The sequence below is a fragment of the Cyanistes caeruleus genome, chromosome Z (genome assembly GCF_971803275.1).
Source record: "Cyanistes caeruleus chromosome Z, bCyaCae1.hap1.1, whole genome shotgun sequence".
NCBI classification, from domain to species: Eukaryota; Metazoa; Chordata; class Aves; order Passeriformes; family Paridae; genus Cyanistes; species Cyanistes caeruleus.
The window spans coordinates 2201657-2225260 of NC_141732.1; the positions used below are offsets into that span (position 1 = coordinate 2201657).

General features: G+C 35.9%; 1 long non-coding RNA gene across 1 annotated transcript; it reads right to left on the reverse strand.

Moving 5' to 3' along the window:
• Positions 1 to 50: 50 nt before the first annotated feature.
• On the reverse strand, positions 51 to 22847 carry LOC147647976 (uncharacterized). The gene is made up of 4 exons (XR_015280532.1): positions 18785 to 22847; positions 6902 to 7001; positions 3441 to 3522; positions 51 to 951 (listed from the first exon to the last, which is right to left on the reverse strand). It is a non-coding gene; the product is annotated as an uncharacterized LOC147647976 (long non-coding RNA).
• Between the last annotated feature and the right edge of the window lie 757 nt (positions 22848 to 23604).

Here is a 23604-nt window from a genome sequence, read left to right on the forward strand (position 1 = left end):
AATTAAAAAAATAAAAAGTTCCCACAACACATGTAGAAAACTAGGCATAATTAGTTTTGTTGCTTACAGAGAAATTATTTGTTTAATTGCTTTTTAATACAGATGCTTTGGAAAGGGAAATGTAACGCATTTTGTAAATGGACTTACTGGCTGTAGAAAAGGCAAAATAAACATTTCTTTCTGCCTTTATCTACAATAACAAAAGAGATACATTCATGAACAAATGTTAGCATTAATGCTTTGATGAGTTGCCAGAAATGCACATTTAGCCAGCAATTTTAAAAACCAAACTATTACACATAAAATTGGTGATATAATCTCTAATAAAAATAATAGATACTATTTAACAGTACAGACAACCAGCATTTGCTGGAGCCCATAATTAGTGTTCTGGCTGAACTTCAAATGCTTTATATATTCAATCTGCAGCCTGTTTTTTTGGTTTATCACCTCTCATTTCCATACACTTTAAAAAGTTACCCATTGAGCTCATCCTTTCAGGACAATATTTTCACTTTCTATAATTCTGTTTCATGGAGTCGTAGTTCTATGAGTATTTTGGGTTGGGAGGGACCTCAAATCTCATTTTATCCCACCCCAGGCACGGCAGGGCCAGCTCGCAGTGTCCCAGGAGCTGCCAGCCCCAATGTCCAGCCTGGCCTTGGGCACTGCCAGGGATCCAGGGGCAGCCCCAGCTGCTCTGGGCACCCTGAGCTGGAGGCAGCTCTGCAGGTGAAGTCTCACCTGAGCAGGGCAGAGGGACAGAATTCCCCCCTCCCTTGATGCTTTTGGTTCAGGGAAAAGAAAAATAGGAAGGTTGGGGTGTGAACTTCTTGCCTTTCCACAAGGAACTCCTCCTGTAGCTTGTTCTTGTTGTCCCAACGAGATTAATCCTCAAAATCAGGAGCTCTATGAACACCACACGAGGCCATCATTCCTCAGGAATTCCTCCTACAATGATCATTATTACAGCAAAAACATCAGTGCAAAGAGCAGTGCAATTTGCAGTGCACCTGTAATGTTTTGTAGTGTTAAATGGCAGCAGTTGGAGTAAACAATCCAAGGCAAGAATTCACTTCAACAGCACCGTTTTTGTGAGTTGGAGTAATTTGTGCATTCACGCCAATGATCTTGAAAAACCCCATCTTTTGGAACATTCATTGTGGTATATAATGGCAATTATTACGTCTGTTTGCTGTCTGAGAAAACAGTTTCCTCCCGTCTTTGATATCTTTGATAGCCTGTTCAATTAAGAAGTCATAGTGATGTCTTTGGTTTCTTCCCCTACACTGAAAGGGCGTTTGTAACATCTTTAATAATTTCTTCCCCAGCACTGAAATTTGAAAATACTGTTACATTTGATTGCAAGAAATAGATGGCAAACAGTCAAGCAAATCAAACCTCAAAATAATCAGGAAATATTCAAGAAATGAAATGTCAAAACAATTTCTTGAAATCTAAGCACAGGAAATTTTTTTTGTTATTCATTCAACACAATTGAAGTTAGAAGGAACAATGAAGAACAAAAACCTCATGATATACAATATTTTAGAGGCAGAAATCTAAGAAATGCACTGATTAGAGAATGTGCATTTACTAACACCTGCAATTTTCCAGCTTTTTTGTCACACAATATACATTAATTATTATTAATATAATATCATATTTATTAAATTATCACAGTTGACACAAATTAATAATTCGATTAGTTTTATTATTTATAAATTTATTTTATTATTTATTTTATTTATTATATTTCATTTAGATTTTTAATTAATTAATAAAAGAGAAACACGTTCTTCCCCCCCTGCTCTAAACCCACATAGAATCATGAAATCTTTTCCTTTATTTGTTTTAAAACCTGATCTACCCTTTCAAGACAATGCCTATAGATTCACAGTTATTCTCATTTATTTTGTGTGGTCAGTATCTCCCCCTTTTTCCCTGAAACCATGATTTACAGGAAATACGTTTAAGGCAAAACAAGATTAAGAAAAATTGTTTAAAAATGTCTGAATTATTTAGAGTAGGGAGGGGCACTGTGTGATACATTGAGGAACAGATAAAGCTTTCAACAACAGATATATGCTTCCTGCAGCTGTAACTTGTTACGTTCAGTTCTGCTGCATTCCAATGCATCATCAATTCCCAATCCCCAAACAAGGATTATTTATCCTTTTATACTCTCTGTCTCCAACAATAATTGTGCTGTAGAGTTCATTGCACATCAGTGTTCAAAGACCCACACAGTGCTCCATCAGGAATACCTCCAAAATCCAATCAAACCTAATTAATGATGCCACAATATTTTATTTCTTTAGTTCAGCTGCCATTTTTAAAATTCTTTGCAATGTTTATTTAGAACTACTTGGCCTACACCGTAATTTTTCTACTATTGTTTTTTAATGTACTTTGGGTTGATTAACTATGGGCAGCCTGAATTGATTATCTTTAGATTCTCTGTTTCTTGCATATAAAGAGAGAATTCACAATTCCATCTCCTGGAGCAAATGAAGACCTAATTGTTCCCCATTTGTTGTGGTTACTCTACCTGAGAGTAAAACATAAGTGAAGAATTCAGATCATCCCTCTCAGGAGTAGGAAGCAACCCAAAATTGACATTTTTAAGATGTTTTGTTCCCATTAAAAAGTACTAATTTTTTTTTTTTTTAATTTTTTTTATTTTTAAATATCATTTATATGTTTTAACTTTGAGGTGTGTTAAAAGTTGTCTAGAATAGGAAGAATATAAGCAGCTGAGAAATGCCTGGAAATTATGAGAGATCTCCACATGCTGTGTAAAACCTTTTTCCCTGCAGCTAATATTGTGTGTTGGGAATTGTTATACTGAACTGAAACACACTTCCATGGCACCTGAAACACCTGAAGTGCTGGGGCTGTGTTGGAAGCTGCTGCAGGAGGGATAATAAAGGGATTTCTGCCTGCAGGACCCCTTGGCATGCCTTTTCAGGGGTTCAGGCACATTTCTGAATTCAAACAAGCAGGAAGGAAAGTTTTAGATAGGTATTCTCATGGTTTTACCTTTTTAAAAAACTTAAATGTCTCTTAAATGGAAGTCATTTAAATAGTGTTAATAAGTTAATGTCATGGGGTCTTATTTTTTAGGTTACCTAACTAAGTTTTTATTGGGTGTTTGGGGCCCTTGGGATTGATTGTTTTCTGAGGCAGAATTCCCTCTTCATTGACAGTTCAGAGAAACTGTGGTCTTGGGAACTCAGCTCCCAAGACCACATAATTTTCAGTTCTCTTTTAATTATTTTATTTTATTTTATTTTATTTTATTTTATTTTATTTTATTTTATTTTATTTTATTTTATTTTATTTTATTTTATTTATTTTATTTTTTATTTAATTTTTATTTTATTGTTTTATTTTTGTCTTTCAATGTACTGTGATAGATTCCTAGAGACAATTCTCACCTGATTCACCTGTTCTGCTTGTAGCTCCTGATGTCCTGACAGTGCAGCCCATGGTGGCACATCCCACAGGACACTCTGTTAGCTGCAGAATTACACAATAAAGGTCAAAAACACCAGTGTGATCTTAAATCACCCCACTCTGGGCAAAATAAATGGATCCTCCATGTGGCTTTTTGGGTTTTTTTGGGTTTTGGTGGTTTGTTTGTTTGTTTTTGTAAATGGGGTGATATTGATTCCTGACCAGGCAAACAACTTTGAAGTGTAATAGATACGTGGGAGACTCTCAGAAGTGGCATTCAATGAAATGCTGAAGCACCTTCTTGTAGATATTTACTGCAAAAATATCAGGAGGACTGGGACAACGCAGAAGGAGGAACAACCTTGCAAATATTGTCAAATACCAAACTGGAACTATCATCTAGCAAGCTGCATTAAAAGGCCATATGTTTCTTTTCTGTGGGTAATTAAGTAATGTGAATCCTTAGCCAGTGGTTTCTTTGAAATGCCATTAACTTATTAGGTGGAATTTAGGATGAAACTCAAAATCTTTTGCTATTTTCAGCACCTAGGTGCTACTACTCAGAACGATGCTTGGAAATATGAAAGAAGTTTATTGCTAAAAACTTGTTTGTGACCTTTGAGAGGCTTTTCTATATAAAGAAGGAAATGGTGACAGCCACATGTATTCATTTTAAAGTCATTTTCTCTGCCCAAAAATGTTATCTGTTTGATGAATGGATTTTTAGTGAATTATTTCTAACATTCTCAGCTATGTCTTGTCAAACAGCACACACACACAGTGTGTCAAACTTCTTCAGAAATGCATAAACAAATAATTAAGGACTTTGTCCTTATTTATTAAACATGAGGGAGAAGTGAGTGTAAAAATTCTTCATTAGTTAAATTCTGTCTATAATAAATTGTAAAGTGCAAAATATAGAAAATTTTTCATTACTTTTAAAAATAGAGCAAGGAAGTTATTAAATAGTTTGCAGAGAAAAGTGATTTAAAACATATGTTTCTTTGGTTTCCTTTTGTATCTTTGTTTTGAGTTTCACTTGTTAGTTTTAGTGGGTTGTTTTTGTTTGCTTTGGGGATTTTTTGGGGTATTGAATTATTTTTATTTTTTTTTTGCTTTGGACAGCCCTCCTCCAGGATTAAAGAATAATAAAGATCAAAATTATATTGAGCTCTGAAGTGGATGGCATTGCTGGAACTGAAATTGTTTCTGTGTCAAGTGTGGGCTGTTTATCTGGGAATAGAACTCAGGCTTTTGCTTAGATCCAGGTATTCACCATGGAAGGGAGGAAAGAACTTTGATAAACAAGCCATTCATCATGACATTATCTACATTAAATTTAGACTGGCAGTTCTTCACTAGGTTCTCTCAATCTGAAGGGGTTTCTAACTTGTTTTGCCAGTGTTTTGCTACTTCTGAGACAAATAAATGAACATAGAGAAGATAAAAGATAAAATCTTATATCTTTCTTTAATTTGACAAATTATCCTGGCTGTGATTATTAAAATTCATCATCAGTCATAAAGTCAAATCAAAGAGATTCATTGAAACACCTTATTAGTGTAGATAAGACAAGTTACTACCTGTACATTTTACTTCCAGACATTCAGTAATTATCATTTGTTAATCCTCTCTATGAACGCAAATGATGAATTCCAGCCTCCAACTTTCCTTTTGAACATCTTTTTTTTTCCTTGGGGAAAAACCACAATGCACAATGCAAACCAAACCAAACAGAAAACAATTTCACAGATAAAGGATATTTTTTTTGGTTGGTTTTTTTTTTTCCACAGCTTCTTGGATTTCTTATAATCTATTAAAATTTACCAAACTGAAATAAAAGTAGTTGAAGAGAGATTTTGGTTATGTGCAGCCAGGGAAATGGAAGCAGCCCACCAAAACTTGACCCTTCATCTTTTCAACACATAATTCTGAAAATATTTACCATTTTTTAATACAAAAATCACAGGACACTTAAACATCTTTAGATTTATGTTTGGAGTTGCCCCTTCTCCTTCCTTTCCCCCTTCCATCCTGAGTTACACATTTTAACTCATGCTCCCATGGACCATATGAACCACTGGAATAGATGGTGTGCAGATTTTTAGTACAGAAATCTGTTTCACGCCATTGAATTTCATTAGTTTTATTGTGCCATTTTGGTCCTATTTTGCAGGTTTCCTCTGGATGAGAAAGAAATGGATTCCTTGAAGGAAGGTTAAAGCTTTTAACTTGATTTATCTTATACTGGGCCTATGCTTGCCATAAAAGCAAGGAAAGAGAAACAGTAATTAATTTTTATAAAGGATAAAGGATTGCTTATTCAAAAATGTATATCTGGGAAATGTAAGACTTCCTACACCATATGACACATTCAGCCTTTGTAACCCTGCATCCCCAAAAAGTCTCGAAAAGGACATAAAAACATCGCTTCCCCCAGCTCCCACAGCTCAGTAAAGACAGAACTGTAAGTCCTTGCAATAAGAGAAGAAATAATGGCTTTGCAGGAGAAATTAAAATATTATGGAAGCTTTTAATAACAATTAATTAATGCAACCTGAAAGCCATCAATAAGGAAAAAAACCCCAATCAAACCAACAACAATTTTTTCTTAAACTGATCTGTAGAAAAAATTACCTACTCTTTCCTATCATTGAATAATTCATTGAGAATCACACATATTTTCTAAATCCACCCCCCCAAAAAAAACCCCAAAAAACAAACTTGCATCAGCCAGGTTAGAAAACAATTCCCAGGCTTCTAAAAATTCAGTGAGCTTAGATAAGGAAATATCTTGTCTGCTCTGACGTCAGTGTCTAATGAGGCATCACTTATGCTTTATAGGAAAATACAGACAAAACTAGAATTTATACATGCAGGAAAAGAGACTGATTTCTAGCTGCAGTCCTAGAAACATTGCTAAACTAACATTAAAGGAAATAAAATTTGAGGGTTAGGCTTGTTAAAGGATTCACTTCAAGGTGAAGGACTTGTTTTTAATTAATTTAGTCCCAGGTTAGCTGTAAATGCCTAATATTGTGAATCAAAGATGTTAAATTCTGCTCCTACCCAAGCCTGTGGAAGAGTTGCTCATTAATTTGATAGTTCAAAAGGCAATTTGGCATTTTTCCTGATATTTGGGAGAGGAGCACTGCGTGCAGTAGTGTTTCTAGTGGTAAAACAGAGTGTTTTTCTTCCTCCTGTTACCCTGTAGAGGAGGACTTTGGAACAACAGATTCTCCTTGTTCTTTGAGGCTGAAGTAGTCTCCATGGAGCAGTTTTAAAAGTATTTACTGTTTAAGGTGTTTTCTCCATTCCAGTAGCATAAGAACACTTAATTGAGTCACTGGGATAGACATTATAATAGATTTATATCTGTATTTTCAGCGATGCAGGCTACAATAGAAAATAATCTTAGTGACTAAACGCTGTTATTACTTACTTTAAATGCTTTACAGAAGCACTCTAAGTTGGTTTTCTGCTTCTTATTGAACAGAGAGAAGATATGGCAGTCTCTTCCATCTGCAGCTTGCCATTTGTTCCTATTTGGGTGATAATATTTAGATAATTAGAAGTAATTTTTTGAAGCAAGTTCTTTTTTATTATTAAAAAAAAAAAAAGAGAGAGAGAGAAAAAAAACCAACAAGAAAAAGCCTCTCTCTTTTTTTCCTCTCAGACAATATTTAGAAATTACATTTCACAGAGCCCTAGGTTCTTTTGTGTGCCATCATACAGCTTCTGCTGTAGATGATTCCTAAGATTTTGTCAGTTCAGGAAACCTCTGTTTCCAGTATAGGGGTGCTGCTCTCTAGGCATCCCTGTCCTCCATTATTCTTGCAGGAAGCATTTTAATGATGTGGAACAATTTAATTTTATGGCACTTAATGGTCATTTTATGGCATTTAATGGTGGTACTACTTAAATTTTAATGGCAGGTACGACTGCATTTTGGGTTTTATACAGAACTTCCCTCTCTGCCCCAACCAGGAGGAGGCCACTGCAGTTCCCAAACTGCCTGGTATGGCTTGTGCACAGCCAAAATAATGAAATTATTGCTATTATTTTGGGCTTATGTATGCTTCATAGGGATGAATTTGTTCAAACTCCATGACACACAAATGTTCTTGCACTGATCCTGGGATCAAAGGGTATCTTCATAGCAAGGGATAGAATTAAGTGTTAAAAGCCATAAAAGCTGTAATGTCAGGTTTTTTTTTTGAAGTGGAAAAACTGGTGTCTCACATATCTTTCTTATCATCATTATGACTGCAAAAATTGTGAGCTCTCCAATATCCAGTGAATGGCTTTGGAGAAAAGTGAGTATATTGTTTAAGGATTTTTCTTGCTTTCCATTCCACCCCTTTCGATGCCTACAGAAATACAGGGTAACCAATAGATGCTAATTACTTTCCCTGGGAAATGTTAATTAGCCAACTGAGTAAATTCATAGCATGCTAAAACATATTAAAAAGAATAAGACCTTCTTTTAAAGCAGGTATTTATCAAAATGCACTCTCTTTCCTTTGACACTCAGAACAGAATCCAAACTCTAAATCATCATTATGGATAAATACAAAGAAGAACAGTAATCTTGAATATCTAGACTACTGAGCTCATGCTACATAGCTGACCTGATTCCACAAAAAATATATGGAATTCCATAGTTCACTATGCTTCTTAAGCCAATTATGAAGAGATATTTAAAGATAGATACAGAGGCCCCTTCCCTTCCCTTCCCTTCCCTTCCCTTCCCTTCCCTTCCCTTCCCTTCCCTTCCCTTCCCTTCCCTTCCCTTCCCTTCCCTTCCCTTCCCTTCCCTTCCCTTCCCTTCCCTTCCCTTCCCTTCCCTTCCCTTCCCTTCCCTTCCCTTCCCTTCCCTTCCCTTCCCTTCCCTTCCCTTCCCTTCCCTTCCCTTCCCTTCCCTTCCCTTCCCTTCCCTTCCCTTCCCTTCCCTTCCCTTCCCTTCCCTTCCCTTCCCTTCCCTTCCCTTCCCTTCCCTTCCCTTCCCTTCCCTTCCCTTCCCTTCCCTTCCCTTCCCTTCCCTTCCCTTCCCTTCCCTTCCCTTCCCTTCCCTTCCCTTCCCTTCCCTTCCCTTCCCTCCCCTCCCCTCCCCTCCCCTCCCCTCCCCTCCCCTCCCCTCCCCTCCCCTCCCCTCCCCTCCCCTCCCCTCCCCTCCCCTCCCCGCTGCTTTTTCTTTTTTTTAAACCTGACATTTTAGAGGAAAGTTATTTATAAAGTAAATTTAGAACAAATTTAGCTACTTTGGTAGTGTGTACTCTGTCATGTTTTCTCTGTCAAATTTAAGTCTTTGATGGGTAAGACAGATTGTGTTGATATTCCTGGGGGAATAGCTATTGATTGCAAAGGTATATTTAAAGTAAATTCTTGAATTTGTTGCAAAAGTTGGGTGCAACTTGAAGAAAAAAGTTTGAACACCTGTTGAAAGAAACCGATTTTTACACATACCCAACCTCTTCTCAATGAGCAGGTGAAAAATCAAAAAGCCAGCATCACATCTGGAAAACTTAAGCACAGGCAGAGAGTTTGAGATGGATGTGGTCTGAGCTTTAAGTCAACCTAAACATACACTCCTGTCTTAATTTTAATTCAAGTTGTTGGAACGAAGCTGATTTTTTAATATTTGCAAGTAAACTCAGAATCAGTTACTGAAATGTAATGCCATATTTTTGTAGCCTGAAATTAATTTAAGCCATAATATCCTGCTCCTGAAATTTTTCCCTTGTAACATGCAGTGGAATATAACTGTTATTTCAAGCAACCCAAAAACTCTAATGCATAATATCTGTGCCTACTTATTATGTTCTATACTTGAAGGTTTTTTTTCATTTCATGAAATTATATCACCAGGAAAAAAAGAAAAAAAGTATTTTTACTTTTTATTGCTTTTTTTTTTTTGTGTGTGTGTGCTGTTTTCATTTTCTCGGGGGAACTGGAAGAACAATCACATAAATAAAATTCTGCCTATACTGAAAGTTACTCCCTTGTTCTTGCAGTTATGAAATGAAATAGAAGTACTAAAAGATATAATTTTAGTATTATCTTAGCATTATCTACATCTTGGAAATACCCTTTCTCAGGGTGAGACATGGTTGTATAATGACAGGACTCAAAACACGATTTCAAAGATCATGACAGGCTGTGGCAAGGATTTAAATACTGCAATGATATAAACAATTTTTTTTTTTAAAGCATTGCTTGTTTATCATCAAATTGGAATAAAAGACAAACATGAAATTTTCAGATTATGTTATAACCCCCTGTTAACTTTAAAAATAAATACTTTCAGAGGGTAACTTGAGGCTGAGGAAAACAGAAAAAATGGTCTTTCTTCTAAATAACTCTGATTCTTATAACAATTTGTGAAATAAATGCCCAAACAATATTTTAGCCAAAAGTGCTACATTTTATGAAAGAACAATAGGAATCCACTGCCACTGCTTTTATAACAAAGGAACATTTTGGGAAGAAGCACTTTTGCCAGTTAAAAAAATGTCACTGAAAGATTCAAACCCCAACAAAGATTACTGTTTTTTCTCTTTCTGCAGTATAAACTGAAGCTGTAGGGGTAGGGGATCAAATCAAGGGGATCAAATGTAGGGGTAGGGGATCAATTACTAAATTAAGTAATGTGAGCAGTTCTGATTACAGGAATGCAGATTTGCCTATGGTGTTCATGGTAAACACATCCCCATTTATGCACAGTCAGGAATCTTCATGACAGAAAATCTTTCATGCTTATTTCTCACTGTTCTGTCTACATTCTTCCTCTTAACATTTTTATTGAGTCAATAATCAAGAATACTTTCTGTGTGATATACTTCATAATGTTAAAGAGTTTGCCAGCGGGGTCAAGAATCCTATTTCCTATTAAATTAAACTTGCCTAAGTAAAAGACTTTTTTTTTTCTTTTTTTTTTTCTTTTTATTTTCTTTTTTTTTCCTGGTTACATTATTTAATTATTGCAAATCAATATCTCCAACACTTTTTCCTCTGTAGTCTTTATGGAATCCTTAAGCTTTTTCTTTCTCTGTTTCTTTTGTATATTACCCTTTCTGTCATTTTTGAGACTAATCCACTTCAGTGGGCTTTGATTTAAGATTGTAAAAGTGTTCAGTTTATATAATCCAAATTAGTGAAAACTTGGTCTTTATGAACCCATGAATTGGGTCAGAAAAGTGAATGTAACCCATTACACTTTGGAAAAAACCTTCAATGGCTTACAAAAATAATGTAAATTCTGGTAATTATTAAATGTTATATTGTATTAAAAGTGTTAATTTTATAAAACTTAATGGGCGTTATTTTACTACAAGCATGGTTCCCCCTACAAAAGATTCCCCAGGGAAGAAAATTAATCTAAAACAATCCTAAACAAAATCTACTCTACTCTATTTGTCCAGAAAAAAAAATTAATTATTATTAATTATTATTATTAATAATTAATAACAATTTACCACATGGAAAAGAGTAAATCAGAATTATATTTATCTAAGATGAAATTTTCCTGTGTTCTCAGAATACAGTAATGGTTGTCAAAAATATGAAGTAAAGAAAAAAATTAGATGCAAGTGGGTTTTGACATAAATTATTTCATATAGAGCTGAGACTCTGTATGCACTCAAATATGTGAATACTGCCTAAGTAGACAAGAACACAAAAGTATATGAAAAAATATAAGGCCACTGGAAGAAAAAAAACCCAATAGGTCACATTGTTTTCATGAGTTTTAAGATGTTTGTAGCAACAAAATGATTTAGAAAAAAACCCAGATCATTCCAATCACCTTTCACATCCTTAATGCTGCAGGGTTAGACACCGACATTCCCCTCCTTAGCCAAGGGAGAGGGATTTTAATCTAAATGATCTGATCTGCTTTAGGTTGGATGAGGTTTTAGATTAAGGACGAGATGAATTGTTCACTTTTTCTTGCCATCCACAGTAAAGAAAATCCCCGTGCTCATCAGCAGAGCTCCAGCAAAGTCCATGGGATAGGTCTGATCTGTCAGGTGTTTTCAGATTATTAGCTGCTAAATATATGATGATAGCTGAAATTAAATGGCTATGCATATAAACAGAGAGAAGGATGGGTTTGAAGCTCCTGCAGCCCAAGTCCCTGCTCTTGTGCTGAGGAGATCTGACTGATGGGAAAGGCGACTTTACACTCCAGATAGAGAATCAGGATATCACCCCATCTCTGTGTCCCAAGGCACAGAATTTTAAGGCAAAAGATCACCCATTTTAATTCCTCCTGGATGTCATTCCTCTGCCTGTGACACACCTAGGATGGAATGGTGGGGAGGAGACTACACCCACCAATAAAACCAGCACGAACAGATACGTACGTGGTGGATAAGTTCTTTGAAAGCAATTCAAACTAAAGATGTAACATGGTCTCTTCCTCAGAAAAACCCTAAACTTTGCTAAAAGCTAGGCAGGCCTTTTAAGGCACCACTTTCAAGCTACAGGATAATTGGTTATCTGTGAAGAGCAATTGTTATCCTTCACCCTTGGCTTTCTTCTTTAACGTCAATAGCTTTAGTGTGATACAGCAAGGAAAATCCTACGTTCTTATGCAACCTTTCTTCATTTATTCTTGAAAAGTCAAAGCAGATCTCTGCTAGTTCCCCTGAGCCCTTTTCCAAGGCACCTGTGCCTGTGTGGCAGAGTAGATTCTCCTCTTTGGCAAAGTGCCTAAATATTCACTGTTGTGATCTCTATCTCAGTGCTGCATGCCAAAAGCTCTTGAAAAAGCTGTTTTATCAATCTCAGGCAAAAGGACTTTCCAAAGCCCATCACTGGCAGCGAGATTTTGTTATTCACTTCATGGGGCTCTGATGGGATCAAGCCTGTGTAAGAACAGACCAGGGCCTAGCTCTGGAGTCACTGAGAGTCAGGAGAATTTATGACTTCCCTTGAGATGTCCAGTATCTCAGAAAAATCCCCCAAAAAAACCCCAACCAGCCAAACCAAAACTAAAATCCCACTCAAAACATTCTTCCTTGCTTATATATCTTATGAAACACAAATATCAGTCATTCTGAACTGATAGGACTCAACAGATGTTTAAATGCATCCTCCTCTGAAATCTTTGGTCAGAACCTCAAAGCAAAAACTGCATCCCTTTAAACTGATATGCATATGAAAACTTATACCTGAAGAAGCAGAGGGAAATGGGAAAGGAAAAATGAGACGAGCAAAAAGCACCACAAAACCAACCACTCTGAAGATGGAAAGGAAAGCTGAATGCTGGAAGTTTTATAAGTAAGACATTTATCTTTGCAAAATTCTCGCTGCTCTTTTAATTAATTGATATAATATTAATATAATATCAAGTTATATATTTTATATATTGATATAATTGATATAATAAATTAAATTAAATAAATAGAAATAAATCATAATATATATTACTATAGATTACTATATATGATACATTACATATATATTATATTATATTATATTATATTATATTATATTATATTATATTATATTATATTATATTATAAATCTATTATATTATATTATATTATATTATATTATATTATATTATATTATATTAATTATATTATATTATATTATATTATATTATATTATATTATATTATATTATAAATCTATTATATAGTTTATATTATTGTATTATTATGTATTATATCATAAATTTATAAATAAATTTAGTATTTAATTGATCAGACAATCAAAACCATGAAGACAAAATCTCAAAATCTTTCTTAGATTCCCTTTTCTGGGCTCATCTGAAAAAAAAACCTCACATTCTTTTTTTTATCTATAAGATGGAATTAATGGCTTTATCAGATTCCACATTTTAGTTTTGTCCAATTAGTTTAGAATATCTGACCTGAACTTTGAAGATACTTTATTTATGGTCAGAATAATATTTGTTAAATTTAACATCTATCACTTTTACTTGAAAGTTTTGCATTATTCTTTCTTTTTCTGGGTGACGGTTGAATTAAAACCCTTTGGCTTTAGAAACCTTTCTAACATTTTATTTTTCCTTTTGCAGAGTATTCTTCCATGAAAAATAGCAATTTTTTAAAATGAATGTAGGATGGCTTGAAATGAAATTAAAAATTAAGCTCCTAATGTGCTCCAGGCATATCATTCCACCCTCAGAAATCCTCCCTCTCTTCTCTGCTAACATATAAATATGTGAATGACAACCTTTACTCCAGTAATTTAAAAAAATAAAGATTTCGCAAGTAGGTCATCTACTGATGAGTCTCAGGTCAGCAAGAATTAGTATTTGTACATCTCATTTTACCGTGATCACTGGGATATCTTGTCAAGGCAAATCAGTTTTGCATCATCTTCTTCTTTATTTCACCCACCTCTGTTTTCTTTCTGGATAACTATTCCCATCCCCTTTGCTCAGCTGCCCCATGCCTTCCCCTCAGGTGGCACAATCCCAATGTGTAATAGCATTTCTTAGTGGAAAATGTGCTATTTTTGACCAAAGGTCCACTTACTGCAGGATACTTTTATTTCCATTCACTATTATACTTCTGGGGTATATTGAGAAATGCATATTCAGAAGAAATATTTTGGTTTGTATTTCTATGGTTTGAATACCCAGCATACAGGTTCTTTGTAATGCCTGGTGTGACACTTTTAAAGCACAATTAAAGCTGGGTTTCAAAACTTTTTGAAAGTTGTTAAAATTCTGGAAAGTAGGAAAATTATGAATTTCATTTGTGCTGTTAGGAAAAAGCAAGACAAAAATATTTTAAGTTTTAACCATGAGTAATTACATAAATATGCCCATAAAGATTCATAGATCCATTTTTAGATTTTATCCAAAGACTCAAAATCTTACTAAGTTTCTTTAGAGCTTGTTAATCTTAAATAAAGTTGGTATCTCTGAGTTATATGACTGGTAAGTGGCTTTTACATTGGCAGAACAAACCATACAGTGATAACTTGACTCAATTCTTAATAAAAAAGTATTATATGCTTTGGATGAATCTTGTACCATATACTATAGGTAAAATTAGTTTGCTAAATAATCTGAAATGTTCTTTTATTTATTTTTACATTTTTGTAAAAATGAGCATTCAAAAAGACACCAAGATTTGAAGCGTGGGTAAGGAATCAGAATTCAGTGCTCGTATAACAATGTCTTTCTTTGCCAAGTATTTTTAACTGTGTAAAAAGGCTTTCAGACTCGATGCTGATGGTGTTTGGATATTATTTTCCTTTTTTTATTTGTGTTTAAAGAACAGCTTATTCCTCAGCTCCAGATAATGTGAGTTTATGCCCCCCTTGCCATTCTAATAGGTGAAAACTGATAGGGATTAAAAAAGGAAAAGAATAAATCTGAAATTTTTTTATTTTTTTTCCTGAAAGCATAAAAATCTCTGGATCATGTTCCTAGTAGCAGAATTTATTTCTGTTTCTGTTTCACCAAGAGAACCAACCACCTGTGGAATCCAAGTGTGTGATTCACACCTACAAGTTAAAAAGACACATAGTCAAAAAAAAAAAAAAAAGAGCAAAAAAAAGTTTTCAGCTTAGTGAATATAATTAAAGTGTAGTGGGATTTTCACAATGATTCAGCTACTGAGCATTTGTTGCTGAAGCAAGTGATGAACTTCCCACTGAATTCAGGATTCTGGGGTACTATTTAAAGAGCCTTGCAAAACACAGCATGAAAGAAGAGGGAAGAAAGTAAAACTTAGGATAAGGAGAAAAAAAAAATAATTTTTTTAACCTCTCATGTAAAAATCTTTGACAATTTTCTTACTGTTAAGACAGTGACTACTGTAAATAATTTTTTTGTTGTAATTTTTTTTCCCTAATCACATAGCAAAGTAAAGGCATATTTCCATTTTGAAGGTATTGCCTAGCTTGAGCTTAGGCCTATGAAAATACTGCTTTTAATTAACTGTTGAACTAAGTCCAGTTCACTCTTTTTTCCCATGTCTGAAGAAAAGAAATTGTGCTTATTGGATTACCTTGAAATTGTTTGTTTAAGCAGTCAGGCAATTGTGAGCTGTTAGTAGTGGATGCAAAATGAAAATAGTTTCTGAACTACTACGTTTATACTTAATGTTCCTGTTACTTAAAATATATATAATGAATGCTAGAGTTTATAAGCATAACTAACAGAAATATATAATTGAAAATAAATGCTTTAATTCAGGTTATGTTTTTAATTAATTTTTCCCCTAAGTATCTGTAGGGCCTTGAAACCTCTCCTCCTCATACATTTAAAAATGTTACTGCTTTACTGAGTACCAAATGGGAGCTGGATCTCTCATACTAAAAATACTTTTAGCTGGGTGTAAAGTTTTAGTTCTTTCTTTTTTAGAGAACTTCCCAATGATCTTCCAAATTTTGTCACTGGTATTGTAAGTTATATAAATATATATAATATAATATATTACATAAATATATATTATAAATACATAAAAAATATAATATGAATTATATAAATATGCAAATAATCCCCCAAAAGGAGATTTATAGCACCACTACAGCACAGGAGAGTATCCTCTATGTAACAAGGTCATTAAATATGCAGGACTGTCACATTTCCTTTCATAATAATTATAAGGGCTATGGACAGGGGATAAATGAAACGTGGCTGGCAGAGGTTCCTTTTTGCTCCTATAATTTTTCACTGTACAGTAAATCCTTGGAGCCCCTTTTAAGTATTTGGAAGTAGAGAAATGTAAGAAGCAACCAGTGGTGTTATTTTAGTGTAACACCCTTCTCAAGTGCTGTTAGCCTGGGAGATGTCACAATTTTGCATTGCAGCCTTTAACAGGAATATTTTTCCACATCCCTTAAAACACCACTCTTGAATCTCTGGCCTCTTCTCGTATTTCCTTAAGATAGCCAAACTGAGCAGCAGAAAACATCAGAAACCTTTGGCAGATTATTAAACTAGCAGATTATTTAATATTTAATTGACCTGTGTTACTTAACAGATTATTTATAGATTGTTTCTCTCATTTGTGCTGCAAAGCTAATCACGTAGTTCCATCTCAGGGTACCTGTGGGGAGGGGGTCAATGCTGTCTCATGCCCAGGGGAGGCAGGAGTTTGGGACCTCAGCACTGAGGTCCCAAGCAGCTGGAATCTGCTTTTCTGGACAAGACTGGGATAAATGAGTCCACTGTGCTGAGCTGGATCTCAGTTTCTAAAATGCAGTCTTTAACTTATGTATCACAGAATTGATTATGTTGGAAGGGACCCCAGAGCCCACCCATTCCCACCCCAGCCATGGCAGGGCCAGCTCGCAGTGTCCCAGGAGCTGCCAGCCCCAATGTCCAGCCTGGCCCTGGGCACTGCCAGGGATCCAGGGGCAGCCCCAGCTGCTCTGGGCACCCTGTGCCAGGGCCAGCGCTGGCCCCTGGCCTGGTTAAACCTCCTGAGATCCCCTGGGGCACTCCTGGCATGCCCAGGTCCCTCGGGATGCCATCCCATCATTGCATGCACACTTGAAAACTGAGCTCTCTTTGTGCTCTGCTGCTGCTTCAGGAAGTTTTGGGGAAATTGATGGACGTTAATTTGGCAGCCTTGCATCTCTGTCCTAATAAGAAATTTCCAAATGCTCTTTGTCAGGGGATGACTGATTAAGTAGTGGCACTGTGATACAGAGCTGAGAAAAAAAATTGATTGACCTGACCAAAACATTAGTTTCTTCATTTAGGTCAAGCCTTTGTTGGACATTATGATATTTTGATTAAGTTTTTCTCATTAATTTTTATTTTCAGAAATCCAAGGTTTCCTCTGGATCCCAAGGCAAATATGTTAATCACATAAAGACTTTTCAACCTTATAGGGCACCTAAACTATAATAAAAATAGATTTGGTCAAATACCAGTGCTGTAGGGCAACACATGTTTGATACTGAATGTGCCACTGTTACCAATACTGAACCTCATCTAGGTCTGAAACAAAACTCTTCTTTGTCTTCACTGTAAGATTACAATAAAAATAAACTTAAGCACCTACTTTTGACAGTCCTTAAGTTTTTCACTGAAACTAGTTCAACTCACCACTCTCCTGCCAAGGTTCTAGGAATTTTCTTTCTTTTATTATGTCAAAGTTCAATTGTGTTCAAACTGGCCAAGTTGGTTTTTGCAGAAAAACCAACTTTCAGAAACTTCTGAAATCATCAGGATTGCACACTTTTCATTGAAGTTGATTTTAGCTCTTTATAAGTCATACATGGCTCTTCTGTTATTGTGGGAAATAAAAGGATTTTGACTATTAAGAAAATACAAGTAATGTAATAAGCCAATTATAAAGAATGTCAAAAGGAAATTCACTAATGGACAAAGAAAGTGCCAGACAAATTTTACCCTGACATTTATTTTAAGACCAGAGCAATATTTTTCCTTCCCCAAACATATTTCCTAATAACCTCAAATTAAACAGCAGTGACATCATTCCATTATTTTTTCCCCTTGTAAAATCTAAGAAATATTTACTAATTTACAGGTTGACATAAGTAGTGAATTTACAATTTGTAAGAGATTCACAAAATTAACCAGTTCTTAATGTACCATAATAAAATTAGGTTTTGGAAATGTAGCCTGCAAAGTGTCTTTTCCTGTGAAATGATTAAAATGTATTCACGGAAGCAGTAAATAAGATATTCTGTACATCTTTTTTAATAGTTTCCCTCAATTATTTCTGAAAATGACAGTAATGAAAATGGATGACAGTAGTAAAATTGGAATTCTCACCCTGGAGAGCTTTAATCTTGTGGAAAATAGTTCAGAGAAAAAAAGAAGAAATGGGGTTATATAAACATTGACCAGTATGTAAATATAGAATTTAGGTTCCAAGCCAAATATCTTTTAAGAATTAACCATTGCTAATGTATGACAGAAGATGGACTGTACCACCTTGGGTAGATATCTGTCTGCAGTGCCAGCTTCTCTAGAAGGTTCTTACAAATGATTTTGAGGTCAAAAAAGAAAAAAAGAGAACATGTGGAATTCTGCCATTAGGATGCTGACCTTCAAAGCCTGCTTAAGAAATTTGCATTGGTGGGTGACTCATTGAGATGAGTTTGGGAGATTCTGACTTTTGTCCACAAGTGGTAGGAGGTTCCTGGTTTGATGGTAACACATCCTCATTATCCTCAGCTATGTTGGCAAGCCTGCCGTAGTCATACTTTACAATTACAGGTGACATCAGCACAGAAACATGTGCTTTCCAACATATATCTGCAGCTTGGTGTGGTTTGATATGTTATTTAGCTCAGAATCCCAGAAAAATGGAAAAGCCCTCCCAGGCCACCAAGTCCAAGCTGTACCTGATGCTCACCTTGTCCCCAGCCCAGAATACTGGGTGCAGAATCCAGGGATGAGCACTCCAAACCTCCCTGGGCAGTTCCAAGGCCTGGGCTCCCTTTCCATGGGGAAATTCCTGCTGCTGTCCCCCCTGAGCCTCCCCTGGCCCAGCGTGAGGCCGTTCCCTCTCCTCCTGTCCCTGTTCCTGGGAGCAGAGCCCGACCCCCCCGGCTGTCCCCTCCTGGCAGGGACTTGTGCAGAGCCAGAAGGGCCCCCTGAGCCTCCTTTTCTCCAGGCTGAGCCCCTTTCCCAGCTCCCTCAGCCCCTGCTGGGGCTCCAGCCCCTTCCCAGCTCCGTTCCCTTCTCTGGGCACGCTGCAGCCCCTCAGTTCCCTGTGCTGAGGGGCCCAGAGCTGGACACGGCACTCGAGCTGTGGCCTCAGCAGTGGCAGCACTGCCCTGCTCCAGCTGCTGTCACCAGCACCCCCAGGGCCTTCCCCACCTTGCCACAAACTTTTCCCCCAGCCTGGAGCACTCCATGGGGTTGTTGTGACCCAAGAGCAGGACCTGGGACTTGGCCTTGTACCTCACACCCCAGGCCCATGGTCCAGCCCATCCAGGTCCCTCTGCAGAACCTCCCTCCCGTACAGCAGATCAACACTTCCACCCAACTGGGTGTCACCCACCAGCTCACTGAGGAAGAGTTTGATCTTTTCATCCAGATCATCAATAAAGAAACTGAACAAAGCTGGGCCAGTGCTGGGCCCCAGGGAGCAGCAGAAGTGACCATCCACAAGCTGCCTGCTGCACCAGTCCACACCTCTCTCTGGGCCCAGCCATCAGCCTGTCTCTAACTTAAAGAAAAGTACACCTGCACACGCTTTTTCCCAAACGTAAATTAGTTTCTGTGCCTCGTGAGTGAAATGGGGGTGAACTTGGGGGAAAAACATTTTCCAGCCTCTAGCAGTGCAATGTTTTATGGTCAATACCAAAGCAGTAGATCTGCCTGAAAGAGCAGTAGGCCCAGGGAACGTGAGACTCTGAGCTTTTGCAGACCAGCATCTGCTTTCTGAAGGATAAGACCCTAAGCTTCTTATGTTGGCTGATTCTTTAGTGTTAAATCTGTTTTGCTAAGGACCTCTAATATAAACATTAATGTTTTATAGCATTATATTCCTTTCAAATAGCCAGAAACCCATGAGAATGTCTGTAATGAAGTTGCTGAAATTTTTTGAATGGGGCAGAAGGCCACACTGGAAGAAATTTTTCATCATTATCAAGAATTCACAGGAATTTTCTCATGCACAGTCTTTGTATTGTAATAGATTAATATTTTTATTTTGATATCAGAAATCTCGAAAGCTTTATAATCTGGGTTTTAATGAATATATGAAATGAGTTCACTGAACTTGATAGTTTTCTAACACTTGCATCTAACATTCTTGCATCTAAGAATGATGCAAAGTCCATAATTATAAAAATAACTCTTATATGGTGGTATTTTTTCTTTTTCTTAACTTTGACAGAAAATACAAATTCTAGTAATTGGATCATTGGAAATGTATTCAACTCTTTAGTACAAATGTACAAGTTATATGTGCATGTTTGGAGTAAGATGGGAAAGTGTGGACAACACTTTTAGTAAAGTTATTGAAATTAGCAGAAAATATTGAAACAAAAAAAGGAGAAATTGAGGAAAATTAAACTTTAAAGGAGAATGATAATCAGAAACTACTTCTGTATTACATTTGGATCAAAAAGTTGGTGGGTCTCAAAGAACTGTTTTGATAAAAGATTTTGTTTGTTTGTGGTGGTTTTTTTGTGGGTTTTTAAAAATTAATGGTTCTTATTTTTATATAAATACAATCCATTTCCAAGCAATTTTATTCAAGATAAGTTGCGCTGAAATTCTGGAATGAAAGGAAGGGAGTATTTTCACATTACATTTTATGACATTTAAACCTGCAGCTGTGCAAAGGAAGACAGAACTCATGAGGTGACTGGGGTAGAAAGGCTTTTTCAGATAATCATAAAATAGAATAACAAAATTAATTTAGTACCCGTACCACTCAGAAGAGGTACTCTGTGTTGGTTGTATCAGTGCAAAATATCAAGAGCTTATTTCTACTCAAGATTAATTTTAGGCTGCTGTAGATCAACTCTCAAAGTATTCTATTGCAGCAGGCTGCAAAAATTTACAGCCTGGTTCTCTGCTTTTGCACACATATAAAACCAATGTGAGAACATGGAACTGGGCCCCACAGATATGAAAGCATCCAAACAACACAGGTTTGCTGCAGGTGCAGAGACCTGGGTGGAAAAAAATGTTCCACCACAATCCATTTAAATATTGAGAAGCAATTGGAAGGCTTTGGGTAGCACTACTTTGAATTCTAAAGCCTGAAAAATAAATTACCCTGGTAAAGAATCTGAGGCTTTTGTGATGAAATACACGCTGTTTTTCAAATAACTGAGCTATCTCATTGAACATCAGGAACGTTTTTTGGCCTCAGATTTCCATTTGGCTAATGACTCTCTCACATAGAGTATGACTAAAGCTGTCACTGCAGCAATGATAGCAATACATCAATAAACAACATTTCCCTGGTTTTGCTGTCTCTTCCAAGAGAAATGAAAAGATCAGTAGACTAATCACACTGCAGTCGGGGGAATGAAAATTCACAAAATATGTACAGCTGAAAAAAAATGGAAATCCTCTTTAAATGCACATGGGGTTTTTGGGGGTGTTTTTGCACTTGAAAGAGGAACTTACATCCAGCTAATAGTCATGCAAGCCTGTGACTTTAAAAGGCCAAAAGAACATTGGTTAATTTTGGTGAGAATAATAAGATTTTCATGCCTGATCACACAGATAATTAGGCACTGGTCTGTGGAGAGTTACATATTGGTCTTACATCTTCATATATATTTTATCCTAAGCTGGACAGTGTAGAGCTGTACCTATTTTGACCAGCTAGCTTTTGCTAGATTTTAGCTAGATTTTGCCCAGATTAGCTTTCAGCTCTAAAAACTAGTGAAACATTGATATTTAGTCCTTTTGAGTACATCTTCAAGGACATTTTTACCTAAGATTAAAATCTGAACTATGTAATATACACACTGTAATTTTCTCTGAATTGCTTCTTACTCAGGTTGAAATGAAGGATTTGGTAATTAAATGAGAAGATTTTTTTTTAGGTCCTAACACATGTGAAACCTGAATTACTTAGTAGTGATTACACCCTTCACTGACAACTTCAGTTTTCAGCAGACAAGGTGCTCACCTTTCAGAATTCTTAACCATTAATTTTATTTTGTTTTGCTTCTGAAACATTCCAAGTTACAGTTTCCAAAGTTAGGGATTGTAACTAATATAGCCAAACTAAAAAATGTATTCTTAATGAAAACAAGTTTTTTTTTTTTTTCTTTTTCTGCATAGGAGGTTGATGCACATGACCATGAAAACATATAAATACAGCCTTGACACTAAAATCTCACGAAAAATAACCTTTATTCGCTTTCCATATATAAGACAGTTCAATAATTTCAGACTCTTTACACTTATTTTGTCACATATTTGCCTGGTTATTTCAGTTACTTGCCCCAGGGCTCAACTTACAACTTTGGCCTATTTTGTGTGTTCCCAGGAATCCGTTCACAAAGGGATGATGTTGGATTTAGGAGTCTGAATAAAGTAGGGCAGATATTACTGCAATGTAGGTAGAACAGCTGGAAAATGAGGGACCAAAAAAAAAACCCCAAAACCCAACAAGACAACAAGGATTTACCTGATCTTACTTATGGCATGCAACTAAAAAATAAACAATTAAGGTGGTTGACTATATTATATGCTAATAAAAGGTGATAAACCTAAAGGTAAAATGATGACTTTTCTTTTTTTTCAAAGAAAGGAGAAACAATAAAAGGCTTTGTCATAATAGGAAACATGTTTTAAGCAAGAAAAAGATGATTAAAATTGCTTTATGTAATCTTCAATGAGAAGTTAAAAAAAATAAGTCCTGCAGTGATACTTTACCAGTGGATAAAACACATAGAACATGGCAAGCCGAGCCTGGGAGCGTGTGATTCTCAATGTGAATTAGCAGACATAATCTACTTATTTAATTAGATAAGTATAAATGTATACATAATATGTATATATCCAAATGTACATATATCAATATATAGATATAGATATATATAGATATAGCTATAGATATATTTGGATACCAATAAAGTCAGTCTACATCTTATCAGTTCTCTCTGATGTAATTCGAGGTTTAGGCCATCCAGAAAGGTTGGGAAGGAAGGAAAAAAAAAATATAAAAGGAAATAAAAAGGAAAAAATCGAAAAGAAAAAGAGGGGAAAAAGCACTGGGCTGAAGAAAGCTAATTTCTTTCAGACTTTCTCTCTGCATGGGAGATTTGATAGCAACTACTGCCGTTTAAAAGTCTGAGTAAATGCAAATGAAGGAGAAACTGGGACATCTGGGTATAAAAGTATATTATGTAGTTCCAAGAGGTCTAGTGGCACTTGTGTTGTGTTTAATCAAGTAGAACAAAGTAGATATTAGATCCTTGTAGACTGTTTTGCTTAGCATTCCACAAGTTGTATTTAAATCTCAGTGGCCTGAATGCTAATTAATAGAACAAATTAATCTTTTTGACCCAAAGGAAATTTACAACCATGTTCTTCTCATGCTTACAAGTGTATTTATGTTGACTTTCGATGGCTCTGTTGCAAAGACTGAATAAGAGACATGTGGCAGTCCCAAATCCAAATTAGAGGAATCATGTTTTAATCAGTGAGGCTTTTTAGATTGTAATTGTTAGAGCAGAACAAGGTTATCCATCA